Source organism: Triticum urartu, chromosome 3 (assembly GCF_003073215.2).
Source record: "Triticum urartu cultivar G1812 chromosome 3, Tu2.1, whole genome shotgun sequence".
NCBI classification, from domain to species: Eukaryota; Viridiplantae; Streptophyta; class Magnoliopsida; order Poales; family Poaceae; genus Triticum; species Triticum urartu.
In genome coordinates, this window is record NC_053024.1 from 732,618,671 (window position 1) to 732,637,381 (window position 18,711).

The following is an 18,711-nucleotide window of genomic DNA, read 5'->3' on the forward strand; positions in this document are numbered from 1 at the left end:
CGAACAAATTTAAATTGATGCCGAAGCAGGCGAATTTTGGTGGCTTTGCTCAGGGGAAGTATTCTGTTAGGTGTTTTTTGTCGCACATTTCTAATTTGGAGGACTTGTCAACAACAACAGCATATGATAACTAATTTTTAATTTGCCTTTTGTAATTTTGCATTTGATCTAAAGTTCCCTGATCAAATGGTGTAGCTTTGTTCTCGTAAGTCTATTCTTAATGAGTTTCAGGATCTGCGTATAGTTCTTAATTACTACTAATTTACTAGCGTACCCTTATCTGCTATAACTGTAGACATAGAAATTTAGTTTATTTGTCTACTATCAAGTATTTGCAGAAGTGCAGCATGGCATAGCACTGAATTTTTTTACTAGGCTGAAAAACGATTTCAACTTTGCTGCAGTCCTGGAACTTTTCATTTAGTTTCTTTGTCTATCGATTGGAGCTCTCTACCTGTTTGTGTTTATGCTCCGCGGCCGTGCTTCTCTGTCAACAATCTACTCCTATTACTTAAAGTTTAAGACAATATTATGGTCATCAGGAATAGTGCTGCTCCAGTCGTTATTGTCTCTGATTGGTGATTGGCTTTCCCGGCTACCTTGTGTTTCCGATTAAGGTACACATCTCTAAGAATTCCATCGCATTTATTTTCTTGTCTTCCCTTTCACATCGTGATCATGATGCTCTTGTTATTGTTGCGCGAAACAACGATCGTTCCTTAGTATTATTGTTAGGTGCGCATGATATGAGCTTGACTAAGATCATGCTGCTGCGCGTGAACGTTCTGCTGTGCTCGGCGGTGCAGCAGAGTGTCAGCGCAAATCGCATTGTTTCAGGGTTCTGTCATCTTTGTTTGCTCGTGTGCGCTTACACCGGCTGCCAAGATTCTGAATGTCATTGGTCTTGGCTCGTTCAGATGCATTTAGTGGTGCACATGCTTCTCGTGTTAGGAGCAGTTGGCTGCAGCTGAGCTGTGATTGGGTGGGGATCGCGACAAGTCCTTCTGGTTGGATCCTCGTTGGCGATGGCTATTGGTTCCAATTCGGTCGTTGGTCGGTGTCGCTGCAGGTGGGTCGTACTGTGATAGTGGCCTCAAGGACTGTTGTGATTCCTTCTTCAGTTTCTTGTGCAACTATATGGTGAAAAATAGTGGACGTGGCATTGAGGAAGTGGAACCAAACGGCCACCGGGAGATCATGAGTTCATGCGATAGCTAGCTGAAGCAATTGTCACGTGGGTTAGAAGCAAAAACAAAAAATGATGACACGGCAGGCTGCATGCGCACGAAGTGCTAGTGAGGAAGCATTTTTACATGTGGGCCTACTTGATGATATGGATTAGCCTGCATGTCAAGAGAAATATGATAGCGGAGATGAACTATTTAGGTATTATAGATTCGGTCAGGTGGGTAGTACCGTGATGGTGGCCTCATGTCAGTGAGCGTTCCTGATTTTGTGAGGAGCACTCGTACACGTCTTTGAGAGAAAGAAAAACTAACACGTTTTGGTGGTCATGATTGGGTAGCCTTTTGCATTCTTCCTCCCACGCAACCTTCTCGGTTTCCACATGACAATGCAGCCCACTTCCTCTGCTGGTTTCTTTCGACAAAGCCAGATCCGGTGAGCCATCGGGAGGAGAACAATGAGCCTGAGAGGCGACGACTGTGGGAGAAGCGCCATCGTCTACCAGATCCGTCATTCGCCCGTCAGAAAGGCGGGAACACAATGGCGGCGACCGAGCCCTACATCGCCGGCCGCCACCTCCTCCTCTCGCACGCCGCCGCCTTCACGATATAGCGGCGCGCCGCTCCTCACCCTCAGGCCGCAGGTCAGGTTCTTTCGCAGTAACCCTCGTAAAATGTGTTGTCTCGTTTTCATCTGAGCGCTCGGGCTTTAGTTCGTTAAACATCCAAGGGTTTTATTGAATCTACTGAATCTCCAATGGATGCACACAAAGTGTTCGTGGTACTTTAGAAGGTTGTATAGTACATCCACCGGTTATTTGTGTAGGACGCATGCCATTTTATTTTTGAATTCATTTACAGACATGCAGTATGATGTATCATGGCGAATGGGTACGTATGCATCTGAAAAATGAGAAAAAAGAAATCAAACTTCGTTTCCTATCTCCACAGCCTCTGCCAATTTCTTCAGTCTGTAGTAAACATTGCAATGACCAAGAATAAAAATCAAGCTTTGTTTACTATCGGCACTGCAGCCCTTGTTGCTAGCTTATCAGTTGGTAATGTTGTTACAATAACGATTTTTCGAAGATTTAGTGCAGCCCTTGTTGCTAGCTTAACAGTTTGTAATGTTGTTAAAATAATGATTTTACCAACATTTAGTGGACTCGTGCCCTTCACAATGGTCGCCGGAGTAATTAATATTGCTCGTCCACTTTTTCAGGCCGATCAGAAGGGCTTCTTGTTGCACGAGCCGTTGATCTACCCCATCTGAGGATGAGTGTGGTGTGTGCCGAGGAAAAAGCAGGTAACGATCATCTTCGACGATCATAGTATTTGACCCCAAAAAGAGGTTGGATAGAGTCATAAATGATGCAAGATTTTTTTATTCATGAATATATTCAGGTGGCTGGGCACAGGGGATTTTGGCTTCTTGCCATTGGGCCTGGCGCGCGGCGGGAGAAAGTGGATTCATCACAAGAAAAAAGAAGTAATTTGGTCATATTAAATTGGGTGTCATATGATATCTTAGCTGACACCCTTCTGTTTTAGCTATGACTGAAACCTTATATTTAAATGACAAGGCAACTTCTCAAACCTAAATCTTACTTATTCTGTATACTTTTATCAAAATGACAAGATTAGTGACACAATGCTTACCGAGTTACTAATATCTAAATGTCTTTTTATTAAATGGGTTTAGCTTTAAGCATGAGATTGTAGCTATTACATCCGAGCAGATTTTGGAATTGGTTGTTACATAAAGTTAAACTCCATTTATGTTGATACACTCAACTTTCCCCTGTCTTATGGGCATATGCAAGCCCAAGCTTTCACTTCCAGTGATTTACTGGTTTGTCAAACTTGGCATTTTTAAGTTTCCAGAGAGGTGACGTGTTAGTACTGAAGGAATGAGTTTGCAAATTTAGTTAATTTGGTAAATATTGCCCGAAGATTCATGATGGCCTTGTTCATGAGAAAGGTATCACCCTTCTGAATATCACATTTCCTGTAGGTATCTAAAATTTTAAATGCGATCATTTTGTTTTGGAATGTCATAATGGCATTTGATACCACACTATTCTTGCCCCATCTTAAGTTTGACAACTTTTTGACTTGTTGGTACCTTTCTCATGATGCAAGATGATTAATTTTGTAGCCATGTTGATTTGTAGCCCTTCTGAATGTCATGTTGATTTGTAGCCAACATGATTAATTTTGTGTTCTATGCTACCAGTTGTCCGGGCATCACTTTTGATGTACTATTTGATCTCTTTTTGTAAGATCAATTTTGTGTTATAGAAACTATGCTGCCAGTTGTTCATGGTTGTGCACTAAATAGATGGTCTTCTAGTTGTAATAAATATATTTTGCTTTGTTTATGCACTAATGAATCTTGTATAATTAGCTGTCCAATTGTCATTTTATTATCATGTCTGTCACTGACATAGTCAGCCGTACTAAAATATGGTAATGTTCACTTACATGTAAGGAGCACCAAAAGCAATGAAAAGGGCGCCTACAAGCTGGCACGCCCAAACTTTCTTTCAGGAGGCGCGCCATGGCGCGCCCCAACCGCTAGTACAAGAGAAAACTGGCAGGTGATGGTTAGCTGTACTCGATACCATGTCCAATGTGCTAGTACTCAAGTGATATGGTATTTAATACTAGATTTGAGATGATATCGCATTTAATGGCACAAACTGAAGAATATCTTCTAAATTTATATTTGCATGGATGGAAAGATAACATCCATGAAATGGATACCATCTTATAGATAGAACCATATTTTACAAATTAAGTATAGTGAGACGGCCAAATCTTTGTGATCTCATTTTGAGTAAGATGGGAGTAAATATTCTCTAGCAATTAGTCTATATATAAAGATACAATGCTTCTAGACGCCCAAACCGAGTCAGGAGTAAGAAGTTTGTGTCTTCTCTTATGGAAGGGAAAGCTATTCTTCTTTGCCTTATGGTGCTTGTGCACGTAGGAAATTCCATTCATATTGGTAAGAAATCGATCTCCCCATCCCTATATATGTTTCCGTTCTCCTATCAACCGAAGTAGGATAATATTGTCACTTAAACATCATGAATATTTTCATATTTTTTTCCAATTTGGACTTTTTTTATGGTGTGTGTTTTTCTTTACAGATAAATGCAAGTATAGAGTTCACCCGCAAAGAACAACATGCAAGGATGTAACTGCTTCTATCGGCCGTGAGTGCAATCTGTCAAAATGCCAGGGGACCTGCAAAGATTTGTTTGGAGCGGAACTCACAGCCTCATGGTGTATCAACCCCGTCCCATACTATTGGCATTGTAGGTGTCGTATCTGTTTGTAGAGTTGCACTGAACAATCATGTCGAAAAATGGACAAATGATGTGATCCAATAATAAAATCTTCTAGTGACATGCATCTAAGAATACATAACGATTGCCAAATTTAGGTGTTCTATTCGATTTTGTCATGTGCAATATTGATCTGGTAATTTTAGGTTTGCATGGCCTCGTGATTTATAAGTTAAAAAAAAACAACCTTATACGACATGAATGAATCGACCTAACTATACCGGCAGTCCCGTTTCTGATGGGCCCAGAACACAAGGAAGTAGTATATATTTCTCTAGTCGGTGAGTATGTTTAGTGGTAGAAACTTGTAGGATCAGATATCGACCTGAGAAATGTCCTAAAAAAAGATATCGACCAGAGGGGGTGAATGTGAATTGAATAATTTTAGCAATTTCTTCAAAACAGATAGAAGACCAAAGACATAGATTATTAAAATCAAAAGGATATTGGCGAATGGAAGAATAACTCAATAAGAAACTATACAACTTAGTAGCATGCCAGGCAAACTAGTAAGATACAAGTGCACAACTGCCTACTAGCGGCGTTCAAAAAATGTATTTAGTGGCAGTAGATGCCGTTGCCGCTAGTGTAACAGCAGTGGTAAGTTGGTACTAACATCCACACCCAACGCCAGATGCATATCTCTCATCTGTGGCGTTTGGCATGCAACGCCACTAACTAACAAATTATAAGTATTGCACCATGGACAGTAGATGCCAGTAATATAAGTCATGTGCCATGTGGCTGATGCTCGCTTTGTCCTGTGGGTCAATATGTCAGTAAACACCTACTGTCAGATAACCCCAGCATGTTACACTAATCTAGTTCAAACACTAATTAAACTAAACCTTACTCAAACATTAATATTAAACTAGTTGGCTTCCACATTTTACACAGATTTGAACAACAGTATTGAAATCACAAAATTAAATCTAACTAAAACTAAAAGGTGCGCCGATTCCTCGCTTGCACATCGTCATGCGAGATGGCGACAACGGCCTAATGGTCATAGATGGAGCTTAAGTGCACCACATTGGATGGAGGAGCAGCCGGAGCAGGAGTTGGCTGGCTCAGCTCCTATAGCATCTCGTTGGGAGGAAGCGACTTGAATATCGCCTGAACCTAAGGAAGTGTGTGCGACATCGACAGCTCCTTTGCGCTGTGGCATGTTGGAGGCAGTGGCGAAGGTAGCACTGCTAGGAAGACCCCTATAGGCAACCACTTAATAGTGCTGCGGGTAAGTAAGGCATCGCTACTGCTACTTAGTAGTAGTGCGGATAAAAACAGCGCGCTATCGGTAGAGAATAGTAGCAGCGCGGGCTTAGATAAACGACGCTACTACTAAGTGCTCCCCACCGTGCCCCAACACAGGTCAGTAGCATGGGTTGTTGAAGACCAACAGGTATAGGGAATCAATTGTAGTCCTTTCGATAAGTAAGAGTGTCGAACTCAACAACGAGCAAAAGGAATCAATAAGTGGTTTTCAGCAAGGTATTCTCTGCAGGTGATATAAAATAGTGGTGACAGATAGTTTGATAGCAAGATAATTTGTAGCAACTAACAAGTAACGATAGTAACATGGTGCAACAAGGTGGCATAATCATTTTTATAGCAAAGGACAAGCCAGAACTGTTTCTTATAGTGAGCGCAGCGTTCTAGAGGACACATGCGAATGTTGTCTAGTCAAGTTCATCAAGATTCACACTCGCGTTCACTGATTTGATATGTTATTATGTGGGTAGACTGGTGGTAGTGTGTTGTTCTTACTTGAACAACCCTCACTACTAGGGAAAACTTTATACAAAGAACTTTAGCAGTAGCGCTGGTTAAAAAAGGGCGCTAGTGCCTCATAGCAGTAGCGCGTGCACGTGAACCGTGCTACAGATATGGATGTGGCAGTAGCACTTCTTCAGGGAAAAGAGCTACTACTAAAATTCCCACTACTAAGCCGATAGGCTACAAATAGCAGTAGCGATCTTAGAAAAACCACGCTACCGCTAAGATTATTGTAGCAGCGCGTTTACCGTGAAAAACGCTACTGCTAATGAAAATAAAATAAAATGAAAAAAAATATAAAAGGAAATGAAAATGAAAGAAATAGAAAAAGGAGAAAGGAAAAAAATAAAATGTATAAAAAAAAGAAAAGGACAAAAAGGACAAAGGCATAGTAGTAGCGTATGTTCATGACAGTCGCTATAGATAATAGAACAGCAGCGCGTTTTTTAGACCACCGATATAGAAAGGGGAAAGGAAATAAGAAATGAAAAGGAAAATAAATAGCTATAGCAGTAGCGCGTTTTGTAAAAAGCGTTGTACCTAACTTAATAATGGCGCATTTTTACTTCGAGTGCTACTCTACATTTGACTTAACCTCCGCGCGATTCCCCCTAGGCCACCACTTCTCCCCCAAATCCCTCGCCCCACTTCACCGCCGTCTCCGGCCGACGTCGACGCCCCTGGAGCCACTAGAGCCGCACGCCGTCGACGCCACCGGAGCCGCGCGATCTCATCAATGCCACCGGAGCCACCCTCGATGCCCCTGCCTCCTCGCCACAACTGCCTGCCTCGCTGTCACCGGAGAGCCCTGCGTCCCTCGCCACCACTGCCTCCCTCCACTGGTGCACGTCGGTCCTAAACAAACAGTTTTTAACCCTTTCCGCGATGGCATTTGGAACCGTCGCCAAGTGAGTGTGGGCGATAGGGGGGGTCCTTCCCACACGACCCAGAAACCATCGGGGATAGGGCCCCTATAGTACTCCTACTCGTTTCTGCTCGCATTGCCATCGCAGTCGGTATTCTGTGGTGCTACATTTACGATGCGCGGCCCATCACAAACGGTTCACTATTATAGAACGTGTATGATGCACGGCTCATCACAAACGGTTCACTGTTATGAAGATTAGCTAATCGTCGTACGAGTGTCAGATGGGATTACCAAACGTCGGACCGTCGTACACGACAACTATCACACACGCTATTCTGTGGTGCAACGTTTACGATGCATACTTCATCAGAAATAGTTCATGGTTGCGAATCATGTACAATAAGGCAGCTAACACAAACGTTTAGTTTGCTTGCACCGTTTGTGATATTGCCTGACATCGCACACGATTTATAAATGGCAACTGTGTGCATGCTTGCACACGTTTCCTCTCTGTGAACTGTCTCGGACTATGGTGTATATCGCAAACGTTTGTGTTTTACCAACCGTGTGTGCCGTAACAACCTGGAGAGCGTAATTTCATCGAAATTTAATTGCTGCTATTTCAAATTGTACCAGATTTGAATTTGAATGTATGCTGCAGCTTTATTCATGTCCATAAGGTTCAAATAACCAATGCATTATTTGATTCATGCGTACATATGTTCAAGAATTACATAGGAACCAAATAAAGAATGATGAATCACAGTTGTATACTTGTACGATTAAAGACGGTAAAGAAAGATGTGAAATATATTCTGGTTGCTGAACAAGGTGAAGCAGAATGCCCATATTGTGCCCTCCTCCATGCAGAATGCAAGCATGACTCTAGTCCAACCCCTTGTGATGGCCGACCGCCCATCCTTCACGGTCTTCATGAAAACATCTAGATAATCATCGTGTTCTGATAGAAATACTTTAAACTTTGCATGTCACCAATCATGTAGTTTGAGATGTAATCTTGAGTAAACTGCCTTGGCAACCATTGTAAAGGAAAAAGATTCAGTCATTGTCATCTAACACAACTCATTATGGACAGTAAAAAGAAGGCTGCAGAGTTCTTACTTACCATCCTGCAGTTCGCTGTTGTCTTGGATAAAGTGTAAACAAATAGTTTAATTGCCATCTTTGGACCCATTTTACTAAGAATCTTTATAAGCTTCCTCACTTCATGCTGGTTCATCGATATCTCATTGCCCCATACACAGAAAGGGTCGAAGCGCGGATCTTTGCCAATGACATATGTACCTAAAAGCACCAAGTTAATATTAGAAGTTAAACAGCAATTGCACAATGATGTAGTACAACACTCTTTTATAATATGTCTATATACATCCGTATGTGGTAGTCCATTTGAAATCTCTAAAAATACAAATATTTAGGAATGGAGGGAGTATCTTATAACATCCAATATACTCGCATATTAGATGAATTAACATATTACATTATGGGCAGGAAGGGGTTTAGTGCATTCTTACAAAATATCGGTTGATTAACTGTTGTTGTATCTATGGGTTACAGTTAGTTTGAGCTAATTCGGGCTCAAATAGCCCTAAAGTATATCTAAACATGAGGGCTAGTTTGAGCTAGTTGAATCTATAACCCACCCAAAAAAAATATCCAACCCAAGAGGTGCTAATTGGACCTAGTTCTCCTAGTGCATTTATTGTCAATCTAACCCTGCCACCCAAACAACTCTTTGGATGGAGTTAGTTCATGGTTAGTAATGAGCTAGAAACTAACTATACCCTCTAGCTAAGTTGAGTATCGAAACAGGGCTGTGTTGTTCTTGTTGCTACTGCTGCTCTTCTATGTATATCTAGACATCATTAGGACATTAATTTAGCACTCTTCCTTGTTGCTATGTAGCCTAGGATTGCATATTTAGACATTAAGTACAATGCTTGTTGCTATGTAGCCTCAGATATATTACATATGACCCTAGTTAACCTAACGATAAATGGGTTGCAGATATATTCAGTTAAAATTTGATTCATCGATTAGTCCCTTATTAGCTGCCAGCCTATATGGTACCAGCTACCAATATCCTGAACAGTGAGTAGATATAAGACATGGGATGAAACTAACCTCGATGGAAAACAACAGTCGTTCCCAAAATTGTCCTGTGTAGGTACATCAAGAAGCATGTTAAGCACAACAGGCTAAACATCAACCAAAATTATACATGGCAGACAAAATAATCTCCAAAAGATAGCTTTAGTGTGAAGGTTTAAGCATGCTAGTAAAGTAAAACCAGTGGAAAGGTGTACTAACTGCAACAGGCCTAATACTTAACAACAAGCAAACATAGTCATTCAAACTGCTATTGTGCCAGTCTAAGTACACAGGTTATTGGTAAATAAAAATGGAAAGGCGTGCTAACTACAAGATGCAGCAACCAAATGTAGTCATTCATAGTGGTATTGTTGAAACTTGTACTGATGAAATTGAACACACAGTTCGTACTTGCACATATAGAACATCACGTTGTGGATAACTGGAATAAACAAGGCATACTACGAACAACCAAAGATAGCATTTGAATCTGGACATATGCTAACGATAAACAATCAAACAATCAAAAAACTTTAAAAGAGGCATATGCTAGCTATAACAGGCTTAACAGCAAGCAAATATATGCATTCCTATCGGTATGTTTAAAACTGGATTGATGAAATGTACTGCACAGTAAATAATTGCACATATAGAGCATTACATTGTGAACAACTAAAATAAAGAAGGCATACTACAAACAACTAGATATAGTAATTAAAACTAGACATATTCTCACTACACTACAAAAGGGACTCGACAAAACAAATCATGAGTTTCCCACTGTGAAGAGGCACGGCAAAACAAATCACGGGTTTCCTCACTTGTCACAGATGGGCTTGTTCCCATGGGAAGAGCACAGACCCTGGATGTGCTCCATGTTGTCGCAGATGGGCTTCTTCCCTTTGGAAGAACACAACTGTAGGGTGCCCTCCCTGATGTGGCAGACGGGCGCTTTCCCCTTGGAAGAGCAGATGGGCTCTTTCCCCTTGGAAGAGCCGGAGAGGGTGCCCTTCTTGTGGTCGCCATTGATGAGGTCTGACTTGGAAGCTGTGGATCCCATGCCAGCATCGCAGAACGTGTCCTTCATAAATGACAAAGGGGGCTCAATGGCGATGTAGAATGGCAAATTGTTGACAGCAAGCCAGAGGAGATCGGCGGCGGGGCCATGGATGAGATCAACGGCGGTTGAACCCGAGGGGTTGGGGTGGGCCACTTAACCTGTGACATAGCCCGCCTCAAGCCGTCTCTGTCGATGACCTCAATGTTGTAGCCGGCGGCCGAGACATGCCTACATACTCTAGCCCACTGCTTGAGCTTCCTCGGCGACGTCGGGCGAAGAGACCGCTATACACCTCTTTTGGGCCAGTTGCTCCTCGAGCTCCACAGGTAGCGTAGCCGGGCTTAGGCTGCGATGCTCGGAGTGGGGGATGGGGATCTATGGGAAGGGGGCGTTTGGCAGGCATCATCTAAGAAAGTCAGGGCGGCCTGGGTATGGAGATCAGTGGGTAAGCTGCATGGGCAAACCGACAGATGTTGACAATGGAGGCCTTGTGGCAGCGGCGGGGACCTTGCTAGGGTTTCGAGCAAGGGAGGGGGTCTGTCTGTGCGCGCACGCCCGAGGAGGTTTTAGTGTGTGTGTGTGTGTGTGGAGGGGGGCACGGGGTGTTTGAGGAAATTAAATGACGCGGGTACTGAAAATTTTAGTACGCGGGAAGGAAATGCCGGGCTATTAAATTTTTTGATGATAGTGCATCGCACATGGTCCGGAGATAACAACCGTGTGTTATGAAACAGAAAAACCCTCGAGGCGGGTAGATATTTTCTAGGGATGCAGGCGGGATTGGCAACAAGAAAAATCGCACATGGTCCAGAGAGAACAACCGTGTGTTATGAAACAGAAAAACCCTTGAGGCGGGCAGATATTTTTGAGAGGGGGAGCCTCGTGGAGCCCAATGTGCTGTGCGAATGTGTGCATGACAGGTGCACCGGCATGGCACACTGTTAGTTTGAGTGAACCGTATCTGTTGCGTCATCCTACATGTCTAATGTTCATAAATTTGGCGAAAAATGACACGGGAGAGGGTCTGAACACGAACATACTTGCATGTGGACCAAATTTATGTATCAAAAGGGTGGTTTGATTTTTAAATACCAAATGCAACTTCGATGTGGCACCTCTCTCGCAAAGAGCATGGTATTGCTTGCTCCCACCCCTCCTCATGTCGGCATGAAGTGAATCCTAAGCTATGAATGCATGCCCCCTCCCCCCCACCCAACCGAGGTTCACCTACAAAGTGCGAAGTAGCTAGCAGCCCCCTCCTCCCTCGTGTCGGCACAAAGGGAATTCTAAGCTATGAATGCATGCCCCCCAATTGAGGTTCATTCATCTAGCAAAGTCCAAAGTAGCTAGCAGCCCCCCTCCCTCGTGTAGGCACGAAGTGAATCCTAAGCTATGAATGCATGCCCCCCCAACCGAGGTTCACCCTAGCAAAGTGCTAAGTAGCTAGCAACCCCCCTCCCTCGTTTCGGCACGAAGGGAATCCTAAGATATGAACGCATGCCCCCCCATCCAAGGTTCACCCTAGCAAAGTGCGAAGTAGCTAGCAGCCCCCTCTCTCATGTGGGCACGAAGGGAATCCTAAGATATGAATGCATGACCCCCAACTGAGGATCACCTAGCAAAGTGCGAAGTAGCTAGCAGCCCCCTCCCTCGTTTCGGCACGAAGGGAATCCTAAGCTATGAATGCATGCCCCCCCCCAAACCGAGGTTCACCTAGAAAAGTGCGAAGTAGCTAGCAGCCCTCCTCACTCATGTCGGCACGAAGGGAATCCTAAGATATGAATGCATACCCTCCCCCCCCCCACCCAGGTTCACCCTAACAATGTACGAAGTATCTAGCAGCCCCCCTCCCTTGTGTCGGCACAAAGGGAATCATAAGCTATGAATGCATGCCACCCCCAGCCGAGTTTCGCCTAGGTAAGTGTGAAGTAGCAAGCAGCCCCCCTCGTGTCGGCACAAAGGGAATCCTAAGCTATGAATGCATGCCTGATACGTCTCTAACATATCTATAATTTTTGATTGTTCCATGCTATTATATATTCTGTTTTGGATGTTAATGGGCTTTATTTTGTACTTTTATATTATTTTTGGGACTAACCTATTAACCCAAGGCCTAGTGCAAATTGTTGTTTTCTTGCCTATTTTAGTGTTTCGCAGAAAAGGAATATCAAACGGAATCCAAATGGAATGAAACCTTCAGGACAGTTATTTTTTGGAACAAACGTGATCCAGGGGACTTGGAGTGGACGTCAAGAAACAATCGAGGAGGCCACGAGGCAGGGGGCGTGCCTACTGTCGTGGATCTAAGACTGACAGTAGAATGGGGGTAGGTATGAGGAGGCAAGATCCTAGCTATGGAGTAGTTGTACACATGAGGTTTACGAGTTCAGGCCCTTCTCGGAGGAAGTAACAGTCCTACGTCTCGGTGCTCTGAGGCGGTCGACTGGATTATACGTGTGTGTATGTTTACAAAAATGCGAACCCCTATCCCAGAGGAGGGGGGTGGCTTATATAGAGTGCGCCAGGACCCCAGCTCCCCTCCGTTACATAGGGTTCAATGTTCATAAAGGTGGGGCGTTACTGGTAACGTCTACAATAAAGTGTTATAAATGCCCATAATGCTCTGGTTTAAGTCGCGACCGTTGTAGAGTGGAGGGCTTCTCGTCTTCTGGTGGTCGAGTGTCTTCAAGGTGGTCGAGTGTCTTCAAGGAAGTCGGGTGAGCACATCTTCATGGTCGAGTGGATGATATTTTCTCTTCGACTGCTTCTGATTCTTTGTAAAGATGTCCTCGGGGAGGGTATGCTGGACAGGTCCATGACCCTACCCTAGGTACATAGCTTCATCATTAGCCCCCGAATGGATCAGGGTTCAAATGAGGAAGGGGTTGAGAACACTTCCGACCCACTCTTTGTGCTATGAATATGCCTTGTCCTGAAACAATGAGTTGAGGAGACGACGTCGACTCCTTTCTTAGTCGCCTTGGTCCATTCTTGGTTGTTGTCGAGTGAACTTTCATGGTTGAATTCCGAATGATGATGTAGAGGGTGTTTGTCTTCAGTCTGACAGGTTGTTCCGCTCTCCGCGGATCTTGCGGCATTCGAATTTTGGGAAGCGCGCCAGACAGGAGGAAATGAGGTCATCGGGACGGATTAGGTAAGTCTCCTCGATCCCCATGCCACCTTTTTCGCCACGTACTGCGCGCGCGACTGTTGCGGGATTTGTTTAGATCGCTTGGGTCCACTAGTCAGCCACTCGGCGGAAGGTCTTATAAAAGGCCTCGGGCCAGGCCTCTGCTCCGCACGCCACCATTCTCTCTTCTCTTTCTCCCGATCTCTCCGCCACTCTCGCTTCCGCCTTGTCACTGGACCTCCGCTCGAGCTTGATCTGCCACCATGGGGAAGGATAATACGGCGGCGCTGGAATGCGCGAAGAAGGCGACCGCGAAGGCGAAGGGCAAGCGGACCAGCCAGGGCGGATCCTCGTCGAGGTCCGGCCTGCCGGCGGGCTGGATCCAGGGCGATGGATCCGCTCGGCAATCACGCATAACGACCTCGACGAACTGGTGGAGGGGGGATTGATCCCCCACAAGTCGGCTCGGCTCCCGGGGGACGAAACTGAGCCGTAGCCTAGAGAGGGTGAGTGTGTCCTCCTAGCAACCCACCTAGATCCCAGATTCTCGCTGCCTCCCCACCCTTTCTTCTGGTTTTTTTTAACTTCTTTAGGGCTCAGCTCCACCATTTCACTTCGAACACCATAGTCTATCTGGCCGCTTTCGTGTCCATGTGCGAAAACTTCTTGGGTTGTCGATCGCACTGGGGGCTTTTCAAACACATCTTCACTTGCCGTTCCCAGTCGGTCAAAAAGGCCAAGTCGAGTGATGAGAGGACGCGGGTGATCCAGATGTGCGATGATCTGGGGATCCAGATGAGGAGCAAGAGTACTTTCCCAGTGATGATCCTTCCTGACTCGGTCCGGGGCTGGTAGTCGACTTGGTTTTTCTGCAAGTTTCAGCCAACCCCTGGCCAGTCGACTGGACTTCCTCCTTTCTCCTTGGCTCGAGTGGAGAAGCCTGCTCCCCTGAAGGTAGTTCCAGAAGAGAAGGCGCAGGTCAAGGAGCTGGTCGAATGGGTCGCCCAGCTTGTCCGCGACGGAGTGACCGGGATGGATCTGCTGGAGGTCTTTCTCGATCGACACATCCAACCTCTTCAGGCGCGCGATCATCCGATGTGGATGTACTCTGGGCTCGAAGATACCACTCGGATCCACCCGGAGGAGGTCAGCGAGGATATCTTAGAGAACTGGTTGAGGGGAATCACTTGCAACAAAGACAACCCTAGGGGATCCAGGAGGGTGATTCCATTCGACAACTCGCGCCAGCCGGAGCAGGTATATTTCAGTTTATCAAGTATCTTTCTGATTCACCACGTGATGTCTCGTTTGTGGTCGAATGAATGTCTTTTGATTGTTATCCTTTCAGGCCCTCATTGAAATGTACTCGATGCCCAACGAGGTGCAGGACCCCAGCGCTCAAGAAGAAGGGAGAGGGGGCGAGAGCGGCGAGGAGCATTCGGAAGCCGAGGAGGACGAGGAGGGCGATGAATCGACCGATGAGGAAGAAGTCGACTCGCCTCCTCACAGGGAGAGGAGGTCCAAGCACACTAATGACCCGGCACGCCCTCCGGACTTGGTGGATGCCCCGATCGGGCAATCCTCGAAGCGCCCCAGGACGTCTTCCCCGATGCCGACTGAGAAGCCTCCAAAGCAATCCAAGGTCGCGCCACTTCCAGCACCGAAAGTGCCAAAAGCCATCTCTTCCAAACCGCCCAAAGCTTTGCCTCGAATCAAAGTGACGGTTCCTACTATCTCTGGGTAACCATCTGACTTGTCTTTTATGTGGATTCAATTAACTGGGTGTAACCGATTGAATGCGGGCCTTTGTAGTGCTGCTATGTCAGGGACCTCTTCGTACCAGTACCGGGACGAGGAAATGGAGGATGCGGTGACCTCTAACCCAGGTATGAACTCTTGCGATTTCGATTCTTGATCCTTTTAGGGTCGAGTGGTTCACTTGGGGTCGAATGTTCTGTCTTGCAGCTCCACCCAACATCATTGACCTTCCGGACGACGACGAAGATGTGGCTCCTAAGCCTAGGAAGAGAAAGAAGGTAACAGCTGGGAGGGTGGCTCGGCAGGAACCAACTGCAATGCCTCCCGTCTGTCAAGCTAAAGATGCGGGCAGGGCCGCTGTGATGTTCGCTGCACCCTTGCCGAGTGGGCACCCCACGTGGTCGACCGCGCCTGTAGTTCCTTCAACTATCCAACTAGACACCACGGAGCCTCAAGCAGCTGCACCTGGGTCGTCTGCACATTTTTTCGCCAGCTACCCCGTCCCAGACAACCAGTCGGAAGCGGCTGCAGAAGCCATCCGACAGGCTGATATGATGATGGAGCGGGTGAAGATAGTGCACGAGAGCAGTCAGGCTGCCTACGATGCTAGTGCCGCTCTTCGGGCCAACGTCGAGGTGAGTAGACTTCAGGACTGTTTTTGTTATCGAAAAATCTTCTTCTGCACAATCTCATGTTGTTCGCTCTTCCACTCGGTCTGGGCGAGTGGGATCAGAACCGGTGGGGGCACGCCAAGTGCACCCGCTGGGTGTAGTCCCCGAGACCGCGGTTGACTGCTGGCAGTCGACTGTGGTCTGAGTTCTTCTTTTCTTGACGGCGTAATTGTTCTTTCTCTCTCTCTCTGTTTTTTACTCCTTGCACTCGACTCCAGTGGGCCGGGTGAGTGGGATCAGAACCGGTGGGGGCACACCAAGTGCACCCACTGGGTCTAGTCCCTGAGACCGCGGTCGACTGCAGGCAGTCGACTGGGGTCTGAACAGCTTGTTGTCCACTTCTTTAGGTTTTATTCATTTGGAAATGAACTGCTTTCGAACCTATCGATTGACCTTTCTCTTGCCTCCTGCAGAAGTCTTGTACGCTTATCTCCAAGTTTGCTGAACCCGAAGAGAAGCAGAGGCAACTCAACTTAGACTTGGAATTGGCTTAGCAAAATCTGAAAAAAGCTCAAGACGAGGCCGCTGGTATGGAAGGTAACTGATTGCCGACTGAATTTCAATATATCTCTTTGATCTCTTTTTTTGATTCGATTATTTCTTTTGCAGAGAAAATAAAGTTGGCTCTGGACAAGAAGGACTCGAACCTCACCGCCGCGCAAAAAGCAGCCCAAGACAAAACCGCTCTCGCAGAGAAGAAACTTGCTTCAGTTGGAACGCTTGAAGGAGAGGTGACTAGACTGACATCTTGTCTTAATGAAGCTAACCGCGAAGTGACCAGCCTAAAGAAGGATAAGGTCGCCCTGAACGAAAAGTTGGAGTCTGCGATCCGCAAGAGGAACGACACAGAAGCTTATCTGAGGACCCTCGCCAAGAAGCTTTATCTCGTGCTGGGAGGTATTTCTTTTAATCCGACTATGTTGATGTTTGCCATCGGATTTTGCTCGGTTGATTGAACTGACTTTTGGCTGCAGAAATTTGTCAAGACTTTGACGAAGAAACTGGGAGGGTCGAGGTCTAGACCCTATCACTTCCCCAGTCTGCGACGAAACTGTGATGAACATGCTCCGACTGGAGTCCCATATCGCCAGCGCCACAAGCTACCTCGCACGCCTGAAGGAGGTTGTCTCTCGAATCGGCTCGACGCTTTGGCCGGAGGCGACGCTTTAGAATGATCTGGAATCTCTGATGACTCGACTGAACGAGATCCCTTACCGAGTGCAAGAATGGAAGAAATCCTCCGCCCGGTGTGGTGCTGACGTGGCGCTGTCCCTGGTGCGAGTCCATTGCAAGGAGGTTCGTGAAGACAAGGTGGCTGCGATCAAAGTCGCTAACACCAAAAAGAACGACTTCCAGTCCTTCATGGAGACTTTCATTGCTGCCGCCACTCGGATCGCTGATGGGATCGATCTGGACTCATTCGTGGAGCCTGCGAGTCCTCCTCCGGCTGAGTGAACAATCTTATGAAACTTGGATATGCTTTAAATTTGCCTCGGAATGTCGAGTGGTTTCTGTAACCGTTAAACTCCTTCGGGCTTGGTGCCTGATTACTTTTGATTCGCTGCTTGGAACCTTTTAGTATTTATCTGAATTTGGTTTATCTTCGAATGTGCTTGTGTTTGCCTTCGGATGGACTTTGCTTGCTGCACCTCTTCGTCCTTGCGGATAGGGATGGAGCGGATGTTGTATTTGTGCTGCAGCTCCGAAGGAGAAGGTGGCAGTCGACCTGCACCTCGTCGTCCTTGCGGATAGGGATGGAGCGGACGTTGTATTTGTGCCGCAGCTCCGAAGGAGAAGGTGGCAGTCGACCTGCACCTCGTCGTCCTTGCGGATAGGGATGGAGCGGATGTTGTATTAGTGCCGCAGCTCCGAAGAAGAAGGTTGCAGTGGACCTGCACCTCGTCGTCCTTGCGGATAGGGATGGGTCTCAAACATAGGCGAGTCCTGGACTACAGCTAAGCCCCCAAGTGGGAGGATTGCTGTCCACTCGGTAGGATTTTTCCAAACTCAGGCGAGTGCTGGACTGCCGTTAAGCCTATTAGTGAGAGAACTTAGGCGAGTGCTCGATTGCAGCTAAGCCCCTGACTCGGCGGACTGCTCTCCACTCGGTAGGATTTTTTCAAACTTAGGCGAGTGCTGGACTGCCGTTAAGCCTCTTAGTGCGAGAACTTAGGCGAGTGCTCGACTGCAGCTAAGCCCCTGAGTGGGCGGACTTCTCTCCACTCGGTAGGATTTTTTCAAGCTTAGGTGAGTGCTGGACTGCCGTTAAGCCTCTTAGTGAGAGAAGTTAGGCGAGTGCTCGACTGCAGCTAAGCCCCCGAGTGGGAGGACTGCTCTCCGCTCGGTAGGACTTTTTCAAACTTAGGCGAGTGCTGGACTGCCGTTAAGCCTCTTAGTGAGAGAACTTAGGCGAGTGCTCGACTGCAGCTAAGCCCCCGAGTGGGAGGACTGCTCTCCACTCGGTAGGATTTTTTCAAACTTAGGCGAGTGCTGGACTTCCATTAAGCCTCTTAGTGAGAGAACTTAGGCGAATGCTCGACTACAGCTAAGCCCCCCGAGTGGGAGGACTGCTCTCCACTCGGTGGGATTTTTGCAAACTTAGGCGAGTGCGGGACTACCGTTAAGCCTCTTATTGAGAGAACTTAGTGAGAGAACTTAGGCGAGTGCTTGACTGCAGCTAAGCCCCCGAGTGGGAGGATTGCTCTCCACTCGGTAGGATTTTTTCAAACTTAGGCGGGTGCTGGACTGCCGTTAAGCCTCTTAGTGAGAGAGCTTAGGCGAGTGCTCGACTGCAGCTAA

The 18,711-nt window shown here is 46.4% G+C and overlaps 1 pseudogene; it reads left to right on the forward strand.

Moving 5' to 3' along the window:
- Positions 1 to 15,092: 15,092 nt before the first annotated feature.
- LOC125547357 overlaps positions 15,093 to 18,711 on the forward strand; it is an 88,079-nt pseudogene continuing 84,460 nt past the window's right edge.